The 17,673-nt window shown below is 39.7% G+C and overlaps 1 pseudogene; it reads right to left on the bottom strand.

Annotated features, from left to right (window-relative positions):
• Nucleotides 1–2,447: 2,447 nt before the first annotated feature.
• LOC148040591 (uncharacterized) lies at nt 2,448–17,413 on the bottom strand (annotated as a pseudogene).
• Nucleotides 17,414–17,673: the final 260 nt, after the last annotated feature.

Genomic DNA, 17,673 nt, shown 5'->3' with positions numbered 1-17,673 from the left:
GGCCAAGGATCCCCTCAATTGTTCGAGGTTGGTTAGTTCTGTCAAGGCTGCAATCTTCTCAATCTTGGTAGGATCTATTGCTATCCATTGTGTAGAGACAATGTGGCCTAAAATAACTCCTAATGAGACTCCAAAGACGCATTTGTCAGGGTTGAGAGAAATGGCAGCAACCCTCCCACGAACATAATCAACCACAAAACCAGGGACAAAGCACACAAAATCTATGTGTATGGCTCTGCCATTAATCTCAAGAACTGAATAGAAACCATAAATCTTCCACTTGATAATGAACAAATTCGTTATCTTCATCATCTTCATGCATATCTTCAACCATTATGCAAGAACAAAAGGGAAAAGAAATTTCTGCACAAAAGACAGAGGAGAGAGGAGAGAACAAATTTTTGGCACCATCAAAAAGGAGAATATGCGATTGGACAAGAGAGGGAAGGGAAAGAGGCACATAACCACTCGTGCACTCCACTCCACCTCTTTCCCAAAAAGCACACCCCTTCATATTTTTGTTATTTTTTTGGAACTTTGATACATTTGTTATTATAAGACCTTTGGCTTTTGATTTTGAGTATTCCTACCCTTTCCAAATGTATGCACGTAACACTTTTGTGTATACCATTTATTTATGATGGATGTGGATGTGGTTGTGGCCCCCTCATATCTCTATCTCTTTTTGGTGATTTTGTAACAGTGTAAATGTTATCCCCTTTACAAAAGATGAAATTATGATATATGCGTGGACATTTTTGTGCGTTGTTTTTATGCTTCTTTTGGTGTCATCATATTCCTCCCACACTGAAACGTGAAGCATCCCTGTGAACCTTGTCAAAGAAGAACCACTCTCTAACATAAAACAACTTCCAAAATTATTAGTAGTACAACTTCAATCATAAGGATGAGGGCTAGCCATGGTAGGGTATGGGACTCCAAATTCATGACCACCAGAGTAAGGAAACTCCTGCCTCGGTTACTCCCACACTGAAAAACTTGTATACTTGTTCAAGGATAGGGTTCGGTCTTTAATAAGGGATAATAAGAACAATTTCTTGGTCCAATAGGGAAAGAAAGATGATCCCATAATGTAGCTTCAAAGGCACTTCAAGTTTTGTTAGCATTGTTATCAATGAGGATAAAATTATTTGAGCTAGTGGTCCCCTTGCAAAAGGGTTTGCATTGTGATTGCTAGTGATAGGTATCACAAGGGTGTGTTTTAAAATTTTAGAATATGTGCTTAGGTTTGATATTTTTAGATTTTTGTTTCTTTGATAGTGTTATGTATCACTTTAAATTTGTGTCATTATTTTTGTCTTTAAAAAGGCATTGAGGGTTGACCATGTAGACATAAAGATCAAGAAGGGAAAGAGGGGTTGAAGTTGTGTTGAGGAAATGGTGATGTTGAGTACTTGAGGTCTATGGGAGGGGTAGTTAAGGAGGAGGCAAGACTAACAAAGGTTGGCCACATGGAGCTATTATTATGTTGTATAAGCAAAGTAGAACATAAGAATATGCCCTTTTAAAAGGGTTTCAAAGGCTTATCTATCTTTGGCTTAGGGTATGTAAGAAAGGGTTTAACTTTAAAGGACATATGTCTCATGGAGGAGAGAATGTATTGAGAGAAAGGGTGGGAGATGAAGTTGTTCTTGAGGGGGTAGCATTGGAAGGGGCTTGTGTGGTGAACAAAAATGATGTACATAGAGAAATTTATTAGAAAGAAAAATAAGGGAAGCATAGGAACACCCTATTATAGGGTTAATTTTAATGTGTAGCTTAACATTGTTATGTTCCAGCTTAGGTTAAGGGGTTGGGGCATCCCGCATAAGAAAATAAAAAGTAAATGATATCTCTTTGCAGATTTGAAAGGCGCTCACAAAAACAATCATTTGTTGTATTTTCTCCTTCTTCCTCTACTTTATCTCGCATTTCCTCCCTCCTTCATCCTTGGATTCTTCTATCTTCTTGAGAGAACGAGATCTCTAGTTATTATACCATATCAACTCAACAAAGAGCAGCCACAGTCATTGCATCTAGTCGTGTACTTTGCACAAGAACAAGCAAACAGAGATGCAAAAGGCCTCTCTTCTTCTTTTTGTTCATTCTCTTGTTCTCTCCCTTGCTCTACACGACTACTTGGAAGTTGCTGTGGTATGTCTGCATATGGAAGGGATAAGAAGGCCATCTTGGAGAGGGAGGAGGCCATGTTGCAAGTAGAGAAGAAGAGATTGTGGATGAGGAGGAAGAAGAATGAATGAAGGGGAAGAACCACTCTGTTGCTGCCATTTTGTTTTGCTTTGCTTCTTCTTCTTCTTCTGTCGATATGGGAGCGGGTGCTAGCAAGAATCCATGACATGCTCATCATTTTCTCTGCCTGCTTTTCAATTTGGGATTCTTCTTCTTCTTCTTCTTCTAAGCAGCCCTCCCCCACCAAAACATATGATTTATCCCCTTAAAAGATTCCAGCTCACCCATAAGTTCTCCACTTCTGGGAAGCTCTTCCAAACTTCGCACAATCAGTCGATATTAGCATGATGTGTATAGAAGACTGTATTTCTTCCACAGTAGCATAGAGGGTGTCCATGTCTTTCTTGTGAATCTGCTCCTGATCACCTATCCACCCATGGACACCCTTATAGGGCATTGTTTCAGTTGTACCAGATCCAGGCTGAGGGCCATCATCTTCCCAGTAGGCTTGCCAGAAAAAGTTGTACTATGTGGGTGCACCACTGACCACCATCCGATGGGTAGTGGCAAGATTGGCCGCAATCTGCTCTTCAATTCTGCGAATTGAGGCGTTCATATAATAGTAATCAATCATGATAGTGCTAGGGGCCAAGTGGGAAGGTTCTCTGTAATGATATGTGAGATTAGGAAATGAGACTTATGCCTAGAGGATGGTCGTTCCATCTTGATGATTATAGTTCCAAAAGGGAAGAGCAAATGTGTCCCAGAAGGCTGGCCAAGATGCGCTCATGAAAGTAGAGGTACCAACGATGGAAAGAGTAGAAAAGCCATGAGGCATGGACCTGAAGAGGGGTGGTAGAATTCCCCATCTGATAAGTTGCACCAGAATAGGCACTGTGGATGTTTGCCTACTGCATAAAGGATCGGGGTTCACCTACAGGAAGGGCCTTCATCAGACAATAGGCCTTGCCCACTTTTGTTGCATACTCGTCCGTGAGGGTATGGGCAATAGGCCAGACCTTAAGATTGCAATGAGCACTCTCATTGAACTGGAACTCGATGGGGGCCTGTCCCAATTAGGCATGCAACAGTAGTTGAAGGGAATCTCCTTGTCGGGGAGATTGAGGGGCAGGTGATAGTATTTGAGTTTGGGTGTGAGGATGGGATCTGCGTAGGCAACAAACACCATCATCATCATCATGGACAGCAACATCATCATCATGATGGAGATATTATAGGCAGGGGGAATTATTGCAGGGAGGATACGAGGCAGCCACACCTTGCTTGAGAGAGTGGAGACCCTGTGCTAGGGTTCAGGGCTCATCGTGTGCACAAGAAAGATGTGTTGATGCAACACACGCTTCACGAATTGGATGTTCGGCTTCAATGGAGGTTTGTTGATCCAGCATTACAAGACTCTCCATCCAGCATTACATGACTCTCTTTCTGTTTCACAATCATTCCCTCTTTCCTTTATGCTACCTCTTTCCATTTCTCAAGATTGATTCAGAAGGAAGGGCTTGTGGTCTTGATGACCAAGAAGTTGGGAACAAGGCTATGGAGGAAAACACAAGAGTTACTGGGGATAGTCGATGGACATAAGATCATCATTTTAGATTTGGCCATTCTTCTGTGCCTCCTTTCACCTCCTCCTCATCCTCTTTATCTTTGATTTTGTTTTTTTTCTAGTTAAATGATGCAACGGATGATCATGTAGCCAGGCTTTTGTGTTATTGTTGTTGTACCTTAATTGATTTTGCTTCATGATGTGGTAGATGCTTCTTCTTCTTCATCTTCTTTCTCCTATTGCCGGTTTTTCTTTTGCTTCTTGTCACCATATAATCTCCATTAGGTTGTAGTTTGTTGAGATTAGCTTCTTTCCCCGACTGCGCACCAAAATGACACAACCTTCCCACGAACATAATCAACCACAAAACCAGGGACAAAGCACACAAAATCTATATATATGGCTCTGCCATTAATCTCAAGAACTGAAAAGAAACCATAAATCTTCCACTTAATAATGAACAAATTTGTTATCTTCATCATCTTCATGCATAGCTTCAACCATTATGCAAGAACAAAAGGGAAAATAAATTTTTGCACAAAAGATAGAGGAAAGAGGAAAGAGAACAAATTTTTGGCACCACCAAAAAGGAGAATATGTGATTGGACAAGAGAGGGAAGGGAAAGAGGCACATAACCACTCGTGCACTCCACCCCACCTCTTCCCCAAAAAGCACACCCCTTCGTATTTTTGTTATTTTTTTGAAACTTTGATAGATTTGATATTATAAGACCTTTGGCCTTTGATTTTGAGTATTCCTACCCTTTCCAAATGTATGCACGTAACACTTTTGTGTATACCATTTATTTATGATGAACATGGATGTGGATGTGGCCCCCTCATATCTCTCTCTCTTTTTGGTGATTTTGTAACAATGTAAATGTTATCCTCTTTACAAAAGATGAAATTATGATATATGCATGGTCATTTTTGTGCCTTGTTTTGATGCTTCTTTTGGTGTCATCAAGAAATCCCATACTCTTGACATCTGCAATGCTCATAGATTAGGCTATAGACACCGAAGTCATCTAGGTACACCTCAATGAAGTCATGCGGATGGTTTTGGAATGCGACCATCATCATTCATTGGAAGGTAGTAGGGGCATTACAGAGCCCAAATGACATCACTCTATAAGCATAGGTTCCCCATTCTGTTGTGAAGGTTATTTTGGATTGATCTTCTTCTGTAATGTGGACTTGATTATATCCACTGAATCCATCCAAGAGGGAATAGAGCTCATGACCTGCCGCTGTGTCCAACAATTGGTCTGTGAAAGGAATAGGGAAACATTCCTTCTTCATCTTGGACTTCAGCTTTTGGAATTCCACACATATTTGAAGCTTTTCCTTCTTCTTGGGTACTACCACAATGGGCGAAACCCATTCACTATTGGACACTGGATATATAAACTTAGCTTCAAGGAGCTTCAGTAATTCGGCCTTCACTAAGGTAGAGTAATTTGGATTCATGCACGTCTATCTTTGCCTCACAGGTTTGGTGTCAAGCTCTAGGTCGATGTGATGTTGACATATTGTGGGATCAATCCCCTTCAGATCTTTGTATGACCATGCAAACATGTCTAAGTTCTCCTTCAGTAGGTCATGCAAGACCGATAGTTCTTCTTCTCGTCGAAGATTTATATCCACCTTCAAGTAACATTCAGTAACCTCAGCATCCACAAATATTAGTTTCTTTTCTCCTTCCACTTCATGGATGAATGTCCCACAGACTACTTCTAGGTATAGATCCCACTCCTTCAAAGGAGTGGTCTCCTCTTTTGATGATTCATTGGAACTGACTTTTTCTTTCAATGGAGACTTAGCTTGCTCTTTGGAAGCAAAAAGGCTATTAGAGCAGTTTCTGGTCTGGTTTGGGGATGATTTACTTATCGATTCGAGGACTCGTCTTCTGAGGATGCATCCAAAAACATTGTGTAACAGGAACCTTCCGAGTTGTATTTAAGCTACCGAATTGGTGGTTGTTGGAAAGGTGCATTGCCATCATCTTCTCGTGAGAGGGGTAGATTAGGGTGGCAAGAACCACTGCTGAAGGAAGGGTTATTCTTCTTAATCCATTTCTTATGGATCTTTTGCATATGATGTGACTCATTAATCAATCCAAAAGGTACCATGGTCATTCTGTCAAACAACAAAGGGATCTCCGGCTTCTAAGGCTTCTGGAACTTCGTCCTCATCTCTGCCTTCTATGAGTAGGATAGACTCTTCTAGCTCGCTTTCATAGTCTTCTTGTTCACTATCATTGTCATCCTATTTAGATTTTATTTCTATCTCTATGGGGGTTCTGTGTAAGAGAAGAACATACTCTTTGTTATGTCCTCTACTTCTGCTTCTGTGTCTGCCTCTGTCTCTGTCTCTATCTCTGGTTCTATCTCTGGCTCCGCTATGGCCATGTAATAGGGAGAACAATACATCCATGCCTCTATCTCACTGTCAGAGGTGATTTTAGAAGTCAATTCAGGTTCAGGTAGGAGGTATTCACCCATTGACAAAGACTTTGCTTCTTTCGACAATTGGGTTACAGTATCCACTATTAGGAACCGTGCTTCTGTTTTCCTGGGAAAGATTTGTTTGACGGCCTCTTCATCTCCTGATGTACCATCTGTCACTCATTAGAAGAGTTTGTTATAACTTTGATGGAAGTGGATCCATTGCCTTTTTGTGATCCATACAACTTCAACACCACCTTGTTAGGTCCTTTGCCTAGGGTTAGGGTTTCTTTGAACCAATCCGTCCTTGCTCTTGCCTCAAAGAGCTAAGGCCTTCCAAATAGTAGAGGGCATGAGGTCTTGTAGGAATTTGGTTTTACTACCAGATATGTTAGCCAATAATCTCTTCCTGCGAGGGTTGTCTTCACGTATGAGACAATGCCCAAAGGCTTGATTCTACTTTCGTCTACTAGTCTGATAAGCCATTGTGTAGGCTGCATTCCTTGCAAGCCTAGATCATTCATTGTCACACCAGTCATTATGTTCACTGATGAGTCTCCATCAATCAATGCGTCTGATATAAAGCATCCTTCAATCCATATGCCAATCTTTGGGGTTCCAAGATCTAGAAAGGCGTTAGCCACATCCACTTCTTTCACAAGCTCTAGGGCTTTTTTTGGACTTGGTTGCTATGGCAAGAGAGATCCTTAAGCCTCTTCTTCTTGTTAGTATGCTTTTGAATTTCTTTTGACAGCTAGGAGAAAACATAAGCGCAACTTTTAAAATGTTATGTTTGATTTAAAGGTGTCTAGGTCTTTTGCCAAGTCATATTCTTTGATAGGATCCACAAGCTTCTCCAATCAGCTAGGGAATGGGGCCACACCCACTTTTATCTTTCCTTTTTCTTCTAGGAGAAAAAATATCTACGCTTCTTTTCCTTGAGGAGGTACTTCAGCATCCTCTATATCCTGAACCTTTGGTCTTGTCTCTGCGCTATCTCTGTGGCTCTATAGTGCTATGTACTACATTGTTATGTGTTACACTATTTTGTTTCTCCCTAGGAAGGTTGAACTTCACTGTCTTGGTAGAGGGAATGTTCTCCTTTGGAACTGTGTGTTTTCCTTTCTTTGCATGCGTTATTGCAACAACTTCCAATTCCACCAAATTGGAAGTAAATTCTTGGGTCTTTTGTTGGGTCTTAGAGGTATCTTTCACAGGAACTGAACTTGGACAGTCTTTTGTAGTGTGGCCTTCTTCTTTACATCAATTGCATAAGGGCTTGTAGTCCATAGACCTTCTAGGGTTTGGACAGTTCCGTGAGATATGACCCTTTTTTCCACATGTGTAACACTCCACCCCTAATCTTTGGCCATCACAGATTATCATCCTATATAACTTTGAGAGGGAAACCTCCTTGGACCGAAATTAGGACTGCCCGAACTCCCTAGGCTTTGATCCAATATCCTGGGTGGTCATCTTGGATTCCAGCAAGTTGAATCTTGCTTTTTCATCTTTCTTTCTTCTATCACGTATGTCCTTTAGAGAGCAGATATCCTCTGTATGGTTCTTCCTCAAACAGTACGAACAAAAGGCTCCAGGACTCGGGGGGGGGGGGGGGGGGGGTCACTCACGAATATATGTATATATAACGTGAGTTCAAAATAAGGGGTTTTTAAAACACCATTTTTATATGTTTTTTACATACAAAAGGGTATCATATAAAGTGGTTACATATAGATTGAATAGAAAAGTGTTGTATTTTATTCAAGAAAAATTCATAGATTAGGATATTTATAAATAGGCCATGAATGCACGTTATATAGAGAATATATATAAGGTGAACCCCACGAGCTCCAGGAATGGTTGGTTTTCGGGTACATTCAATGGCTAAATATCCTACTTGATAGAACTTTTCACACCATGTATTAGAAACACATCACATCTCTCCCACCTCCCACAGGAGTGGATATGTTAGCTATATTTACCTTCCAATGTTTGAAGTTATTCTATAATCACATCCATAAGCTCCTTCTAAATACTTGTGATGACTGAATTGGACAGGTAGTCCTTCAAATTTTCACCTCTTGGAGTACTTGTAGTAGGGTTTTGGGAAGCTTCTATGATTACTGCATACATTGGTTGGGTTGATCTAGAGGATCCTCTATTTTGGTTTTGATTTAGAGTGCGTGTTGAGACTGAGGGTTGTTGATTCCAGTTGGTAGGATTCCACTGTTGTTGAGTCACCATTGGGGAACTATCTGAGGCCAGTGTTTTTGTGGTGGAACCATCATTTGAGGCATTGTCATTTGCGGACATTGTGGGTTTGGTGCACTATACTGTGACACTATTTGCATTTGAGGATAGGGGTAGGGAACTATCCTTGGGATTGCATTTGGTGGGTATGCCATTCTTGACATGGGAGGAAGTAGGACTCCTCTTCTTGAGGTCATCGACAACCTTGCTTCAACTTCATCATACAGTTGTGCACCTTCCACTGATGTAGATTGCAGATGGACTGGTCTTCTCAATTCCACAAACTTGCAAACTTCCGATTGTAGGCCTCTAAGGGAAACTCCCATTGGATGCCTTCATCCAAGTGATGGTTGGTCCATCTTTTCAGTATGGATTCCATAAGCTTCTACTCGTTCACTAGAGGACTAACTTAAGTTCATGAACTCCTCTCACATCTGCTCTTCAAAACCTTCATGCTTGAATTTAGTGAGGAATCCCATGTGCCAAAATTTCCTGCTGCTTGTCTCTCATACCACTAAAATGCCACGCCTTTGAAAGTGGCGGTGAATATCGCCAACCAATGCTTAGGGGTTCTAGCATTGTTAGCTACACACGCTACCATAAAATCTGCTACATGAAGATTAGGGTCTTCATTGTACTCTCCCTTAAAGATGGGCAATGATACTACATTCACTGACCTGTCAAATCAATATTTTCAAGATAGATTTGACTAGGAAGGGGACCTTGAGTCGCCATGGGGAATTCTATAAAAAGTGATGCTAGGGTGTCAAAGGAGGCTTCCGCTGCTAGCTTGTTCTCAGCGTTAACTTTTGCATTCTCTCTTCTCATGTACCTCTAGACTCGTTCTAGTGCTTGCCTCTTGATTGCATCATTCATCTGGGAGTTAACTCCACCTAGTTGGTCTGTACTCAATTAGAACAGAATTAGAAGGGGCTTCAGTCTTTGGAGGACTCTTTAGCCAACATTTCTTCTACTTCCTTCTTTTCGACATCTTTGAATTCAACTCTCAGTCTGTGACAGAGGGGAAGATATTCTGTTTTGAAAGTGTCAAAACTCATTCTTTTGAGGATTGTTGTGGTGCCATCATCATAGCAATGCCAACTTCTGATGGTTTTAACAATGTATCTTGTGAAGAAAACTCTATCTACTAGCTTCTAGTGGGTTGCTAATTGGGAAAACATGAGATTATTAGTGCACCATGAGTCCCACTTGTCCTTCTGTTGAGCATCTATGAATGAATTCCAACTCTTTTCTTTCATGTTTTCGTGAACTTCCATTGACCATGACTCCTGAAGCTTCTTCACGATCTCCCACTTGATGATGTCTAGAGACTTTTCAATGAATGCTAAATCTCCCATGCATGATCATTCTCTCTATTTTTGCACTTCAAATTTCTCCCAACAAACTTGCCACCAAGATACATGTCTCTGTTGCTTCAGTAGGGAGAGGAAATAGTCCACCACATAGAGCTTGCATCATGATGGTAATATGTTTCCGCCATTGTGGAGTGAACTTCTTGTAGAAAGTGGCTTTGACAATGAGAATCTCTACTTCTTCAGTGGTAGAAGGAACTTTACAAGCATCCATTGAATTCTTCTCTTCTTGGCAATGCCATTTTCTTCATTTTCAACCTTTTCTCATGCTTGTTAATGGCAGTTTTCCCTAGCTACACACCAAAAACATGGATCCCCAAAAGGAACACCAAGGAAAACAAGGATTCTACTACAAGAAAATCTATCTTGTACTATTAACAACTTTCTTTTTCATATTTGATATGTTCTCAACAAAGAAAATAATACCACAAACAAGAAATCTTCACGCTTAGAATATGGATGTCTATCTCTGCCCATTGAGCTTAAGCTATTGTGGGAGGAGGGAATTACACTGGAAGACATGAGTAAGAATTCTAGGAGGTGATCTGCTAATATAAGGGCTAATCTAATATAGATCATGTATGGCTTTCTGGTTTACAAGAGTGCTCAAGTAAATGAGTCTCAATTATCACTACTCTATGATATTGTACTTTTATGATCATATTAATTGGATATAGTGATTGTTGCAAGGATAATTACTTCAAGTTACCATTAGAGAAGATTTGGACTCAAGTTTGGACCTTGTTAGAAATTATACCTTAGAATAGAGAGAAATAATTTAAAAATTATTAAAAATAATAAAATTTAAATTTGTTAAAATTTACTATTTTTTTCCAAAATAGCAAATTATTCTATATCCTTTAAGTTTTCAATTAGTCTTCATTGAGAATTTATACATCAATACTTGGAATTCAGTGTCTGATGTTGAGAATTTGACCATTCATATCTAGATTGATTGGGATTAATGGCATAGTTTCTTTTTATCAAAAGATGAGTCAAAATACTATATGAAGCCTTGACTTGTGCTCACCACATTACATTTTGAAACATTTCATGTATACAGGCTCATTTTTTGAAAGCAACTTCACAAAAATCTCAAATAGGGATAGATGGGGCCAAATACACATTATAAACATAGATGGCTAGGAAGAATCAAGAGGGATGACTAGGGTTGAATCAAGATCACAAATAGAGATGGCTAGGATAAATCAACATCACAAACAAAGATAGCAATGCCCAAATTTCCATCAAAGAGATATAAGAGAGAGATGTATTACCTCCATGTTGAGCTTGAGCTTGAGCATGAATAACAATCGTGAAATGAAGATTCAAGTTATTCCTACACCACTTCTCTTGATTCAAGACAATAGTGTACATCTTTATTAGAATAGTTCAAGTATGTTCCTATTGTTAACAATTGTGCCTTTATTTATCCTTGTAGATATTTGATTTTCTTCGTCTTAATCTTCTCTTTGCATCACATCCCCTCATGTTTCTCTATTTCTGTCCACCTTGATGAGCCATGCTTTATGCCTTTGTTATCAATATTTTCTCCTCTCTAGAGCAACCTTGTTTGTGCCCCTAAAAGATATGCCTACTTGAGCCATCTTTTCTCACACTTGCTTGCTGCCTCACAATTCCTCCTTTTACTTAGTAAATATACTTCTTTCTTATCCTTCCATTATTAATGATTCAAACCTTATTACATAACTTAATATCTACATCCATATTCAAGTATTCTAAGACACAATTACAGTGAATATTGAATAAGGTCCACTTTATTCAAGCCTAATGAATCTTAGAATTATGTTTTCTCATATAGTTTTCATGTCTTATGACGTTGTATCTTATATACCTTTATAACTAAATTTATATGAACATTGTTTTGGATAGATGTCTTTATGTTATCATATTGGAATTATGAGTTTTCTTACTACATTGTGTTGATGGTTTATGTAAATTTCTTTATGGTTAAAGAAAAAGTAGGGATCTTCTTATTGGTTCATTGATTCTCTCTTTTTTAATCCTAATGTAGGTTCTATATGTATGATTATATGCACATCTAGTTTGCAAACTTGACACATGTATAGATGTGGGTCTCTAGACATGCTAATTTTAGCACTCGTAGATAAACCATAATCTATTAATGTTAGTTTACAAAACACATGTACATGCTTGCCTATAGCCCTATTTCCTTCTACTACATAATCCCTTATCACTATCACTATAGTAGCGCTTTCGTGTCTCATATGTAATTACTGATCAAGTTAATTTGTTGGCCGTGGAAAATTTCCAAGCAACATGGTACTACAAGAAATCTAGGGTATTAGTAGCGGGGCACGTATAATTGGCAGGCATCTCTTATGTGATTCATGTTAAAAATGTTGCATGTGGGATGCCAAATAACATCTTATAAATGATGTTTTTAAATGATGATTATGTGACATCTTTTGTGACATGGTTAGCGATGTTTACAAATTGAAGTTCATCCTATATGAGATGGCTTACGCTATGTTTCTTGTAAGTGACATACCAAATTACAAATATTGTAGTGTTCTCCTTCTACTTCTTTCATTTTTAATATTACCCACATGAAATGTTGCAACTTGTGGTGTTATGACCTACCTAAGTATGCAACTACCACAATTTTCTAATCTAAGTATTTCTCTGATGAAAGTTAATATGATTATGCAAAATGGTTTAGGTGCATAAAGGTTCTTTTCTAGTCATCCATTATTAAGATGGAAGCTACATGAATTCATGAAACTACATATAATTCTCTCATCAAAAGTATGTGTATATTTGCAAATATTTTTATGGAGATGTTTTACTTAGTGTTTTAATAAAGTTTTGTAGATTACTAATAAAATGAGTAAGGAGAGAACTTACCTTGCATCTAGTAGTAAGAAGATTAAGGTAGTCACTCTACATGAGAGTGAAATTATGGTCAATGGATTGGAGACTCAAGTTAGCATCATTGAGCACCTTCCAACTAATGTGGAAAGATAACTCTCTATTTCTACATTCTCTAGCATTGACCAAAGATTTATTCTTCTTATGTTGGATTTCTCAGAAAAAGAGTTGAAATGATATTCTAAGATTTAACAAGATCAAGGGAAAATATACCATATGTGCAACTTTGGAGGACATATTTCTATTTTTTAAGCTAAAGGGGAGAGAGAGAGAGAGAGAGAGAGAGAGAGAGAGAGAGAGAGAGAGAGAGAGAGAGAGAGAGAGAGAGAGAGAGAGAGAGAGAGAGAGAGAGAGAGAGAGAGAGAGAGAGAGAGAGAGAGAGGGAGAGGGAGGGAGAGAGAGAGTAAGGAGAGAACTTACCTTGCATCTAGTAGTAAGAAGATTAAGGTAGTCACTCTACATGAGAGTGAAATTATGGTCAATGGATTGGAGACTCAAGTTAGCATCATTGAGCACCTTCCAACTAATGTGGAAAGATAACTCTCTATTTCTACATTCTCTAGCATTGACCAAAGATTTATTCTTCTTATGTTGGATTTCTCAGAAAAAGAGTTGAAATGATATTCTAAGATTTAACAAGATCAAGGGAAAATATACCATATGTGCAACTTTGGAGGACATATTTCTATTTTTAAAGCTAAAGGGGAGAGAGAGAGAGAGAGAGAGAGAGAGAGAGAGAGAGAGAGAGAGAGAGAGAGAGAGAGAGAGAGAGAGAGAGGGAGGGAGAGGGAGGGAGAGAGAGAGAGAGATGGACAAATTGTGAGAGTTAGATAGAGATATGGAGAGAGTGAGAAAAAGGAGAGAATTATATTGAAAGAAAGTGAGATATTTATATGGATAGAAAGAGAATGGGAGCTAAATAAAGAGAGATAGTTAGAGAGGGAGAGAGCGGAAGAGACCTTGCTTTATATGACATTCTGCACATGTGATAAAATAGCTTATAGGGTTGCATGTAAGCACCCTTTCATTGGAGATGACTTTCGAGATAAAAAAGGCAAGAGTGACCATCTCCCTTCACACTATGTGTATACTAACAAGGAAACCCCTTTGCATTTTGATTTAGTCATCCTCTTTAAGGCCCTTGAGCTTTGTCCCATCGATATTGTTGTGTATTGTCACTTCGCTCTTAATAACGGAGCACCAAGTATTATTGGAGACGATTAGAGGGGGAGCATGTTAGAAGTACATGCAACGATCAAAGTATAAAAGATTGTTGTGATGGACCTCAATAGACCACATAACACTAGAGATAAGAGAGAGAAAACACAAGAACACTACAAAGGAAAACTCAGATATATGCTTGGAAAGTGAAAGCTATATGCCAAACATGAGACAATCACATATAATAGTAGATCTTCGATTGTATATGTATTGGCATCAGTTCTTTCTCTCCAGGAGAACTTTCTCAGGAAGACTACAAGTGTCCACATCCTAAAATGAATGAAGGAGGGAGAGTAAAATCTATGAATATCCCCAAAGCCATGATTAGGTTGGCTAGAATTTGACAACCCAAAAAAATAGGTTGGCTAGCCATAAATGTAGTTGATCTGCTGGAAAATGATCAAGATAATTGGGTGCCAAAATAGTAGATCATATCATTAAATGTCTACTATATTGTCATGAGCACAAACTCACATATGAATAGATTATATATGCTAACATCCTCTCTCAGATCATGGGTAATCTGGTATAATACAATGATACAATGATCATGACTCATAATAGGATATACAATAATGACTATCAAAATAGGACCATGGATACCCAAGCAGTGCATGATCAAGCTACCACCAAGATGGTGCCTTAAAGAGAACTTGATGTTTATGTCGATTGTATCAATTTCTAAAAATAGAGAAGAATCATAGTACCTGATCTTAATATTAACCAATAATTTCTTGTAGTAGCATACATGACCATCCTCCCACAAATGCCATTGTTTATATGTGACCATGGATTCCTTGCCTTTGACTAGAATGCCAAAGTGTCTCCTCATGTGAGCTCAGACTAGGAGCCTATTCCACTCTTTGTTAAGAAACAACCCATCATGAAGCTAGATATGTAATGGAGGGGAATACTTAGTGTCAGGTCGACCTAAGTATAAAAGGTGTAAGGGACACTGCATAGGTGCCAATTTTTAATATACATCTGTCCTTTCACCTTCTCACCTTCTCTCCTGTCCTTCCATGGTGGCTGATAGCCATTTCTCTCTCCTTCTCTCCTCTCTACAGTCTTTCTCTCTCTTCCTGCACCTCTTTTCTCTCTTTTGCAGTCCCTTTCTCTCTTCTTTCCCTCTCTCCTGTCCTCTCCCTTACAGTGGTATTAGAGCCTAGTTTTAGGTCCTTCCTTTCTCTCTCCTTCCTTTAGATTTAGTTCCTTTTTTAGTCTCAGGAAACCCTACTGTGTACAGGTACAACATAGAAGAATCCCAGCAGCCACACCAAATTTCTTACCCCTTTCTGTCATACCAAAGTACACCATGGGGATGTGGACAGTAATACTAGAACACAATAAAGGCGCAGTAGTGTCCATTGGCAAGCTTTCCAGCATACACAAAGCATATTTCTCATCCACCACCATGAGATCGGTGTAGCCTCTGTAAGTGTTTTTGCCATCAACGTCGACACTATTGTACGTCCACACAATTTTGGGGCAAAACTGCTCAAGCTTCTTGTTGCAAGCATCACAATCGCCGCATGAGCGCACCATGCACCCAACAACGACATGATCTTCGACTTTGAATAGCGTGACGTCTGAACCGACCTCAGTAACAATTCCAACAATTTCATGCCCTGGAACGATAGGATAAGATGAGCCTACTTGAGGACGCTCAAAGAGCAAGGCTTGCCAGTCTCTTTGCGCATGACCTTGCTCTCTTCATCAATGACAAGGCAGCAGTACTCGGTCTTGAAGGTGAGGGGGACAGAGAGAACTGCTGTCCAGAAGAGCTCCTGGCCTTGATGGTGGGGAGCCATCTGTAGGGAGAGGGAGGGATCCCATGCTCTTAGAGGGGGCTCGGATCCACACACGACCAGCTTGTGGCCCCACTGAGTGTAGTAGGGCAAGGAGAGGCATTTCGAACGCACATATGGGGAGGGGTGAGGGTTTTGCTGCGGGGGAAGATCTGAGGCAGTGGCCATGACCAAACTAAAACCACATTATGGGGGAAGATTTGAGGCAGTGGCCATGACCAAACTGGAACCACATTGCAATCATGAATACAATAGGAGTCACAAGATCTCCTTGAGTATTGTCAATTTCTTTCTGATCTTGTCTTCCTCGAGGAGATGAACCGTGAAGAGGTAACTTGTAGAAGTAAGAAGACAAAACAAGTGAGTGAAGTTCCATTAGACACTCTAAAGCAGACCAAACAACAGAAACAAACACCTTGGTGTCTGCAGCTGACACAGTCTCACAGGAGAGAGCACTCACAAATCTTAGCAATGTATGCACTGATTCAATATGTTTTTGAGAAGGTTTGATTGTACCCTTCTTGTCTCCCCTATCCCTCTTACCAGCAGAAGCAGCATTCTTAAGGCTCCATTCAATAGAATCTGCAAGGAGCACTAGACAAAGCAACTCAGGGCTCCAAAGGTGCTTCAAATATCGATAACGCCAAATGGCTAGATCTGAAGACAGCAGTGATATCACTTCTCTACAAAATATTGCGAGTAATAGCAACAGATTGTGATGCTTATTAAACAGACGTGAAGATACCTGGGTCATTGATAAGAACAACAACAACTACATGTGTAATTCATCAGAAATGGGGCGAGAGAGCTGCATTATCAAAAGCTTCCTTACAAAACCTGAAGAAGGCACTTATAGGCATCTTTAATTTGATGTGTTGCTACCAATCAGTGGGCATAACTTTCTTGTCACGACTTGTAGCTCATATCAGTGAAAATCTCAATGCTGCTATGTTGGGAAAGAAAGCACATTTATTTGATGAAGTGGAGTTATTGATGTCAATCTTAGCAGAAATTTCCATAAGAAAGAATGCTATTCTGATTGCAGGACTCTATCTTGGGAAGTTGCTTGAAATTTTACAAAGTGATTGCACTGCACTTTGAAAATGTTTCATTGACCTCATTGGAGATTGCTTCTCAAAGTTCCAAGCTTTTTCTTCGGATGATCAGGAGGCTCTGGTTTCTCTGGTATGCTACTTTACCCTCAGTGCTTATTGAAAGCGACTGAGTGGTGAAAGCAACTTTGCAAGCAATCAATGCCTCTAAAGCATTAAGGCAGGGATCCTAGACCCAAGAATTACCATTATCAGGTCCAGACTTGAGGATTGACTCAAACATAGGAGCAACCACCAGAGTTGACGTCAATGAATGATTAATCCCAGACCCAAGTTTATGAGCAAGATAAGTCCAGGTGCGCCAGCAAGCCAGCTGAACAGATTGATCCCTTTCATCGTTCATGATAGTTAACAAAGGCATCATGAGAAGCTTTAAGCGCTTCATAGAAGGACTTGTATTGGATTGACGAGTATCTTTAGGTGAAGGGGAGATGCTTTGTGCTCCTTGTGGCACTGGAATGAATTGAGAATCTAATAAGGCAGAATAGTCTACTGGCAGTCTTCGTGCTTGAATCTTCAGTAAAAGCATCTATAAGAGCCCGATTTAGCCTCTCCAAAGTGAGAGTTTTCCTCCTCAAAAGCTTGAATGCATACATTACCGCCTCAGGAAATCTAGGCAGCTAGAATCGCACTAATTAATACATGTGACATGAGGTTGTGACCAAAGCATGTGTAAGGAGGGCATCAAGAATAGGCCATGGAGAAGGGCTCAGCGCTCTGGATGTGAGAGACATTATCTCCTTAATGTTGCTTGCTCCTGTGTTGAGTGATATATAGACCCATCAGCCA

The sequence above is a fragment of the Lygodium microphyllum genome, chromosome 2 (assembly GCF_053477565.2).
Source record: "Lygodium microphyllum isolate KBCC chromosome 2, Lygodium_microphyllum_v1.1.10, whole genome shotgun sequence".
NCBI classification, from domain to species: domain Eukaryota; kingdom Viridiplantae; phylum Streptophyta; class Polypodiopsida; order Schizaeales; family Lygodiaceae; genus Lygodium; species Lygodium microphyllum.
The sequence above is the reverse complement of the archived record's forward strand: the minus strand, read 5'-3'. Positions and strand labels throughout refer to the sequence as shown.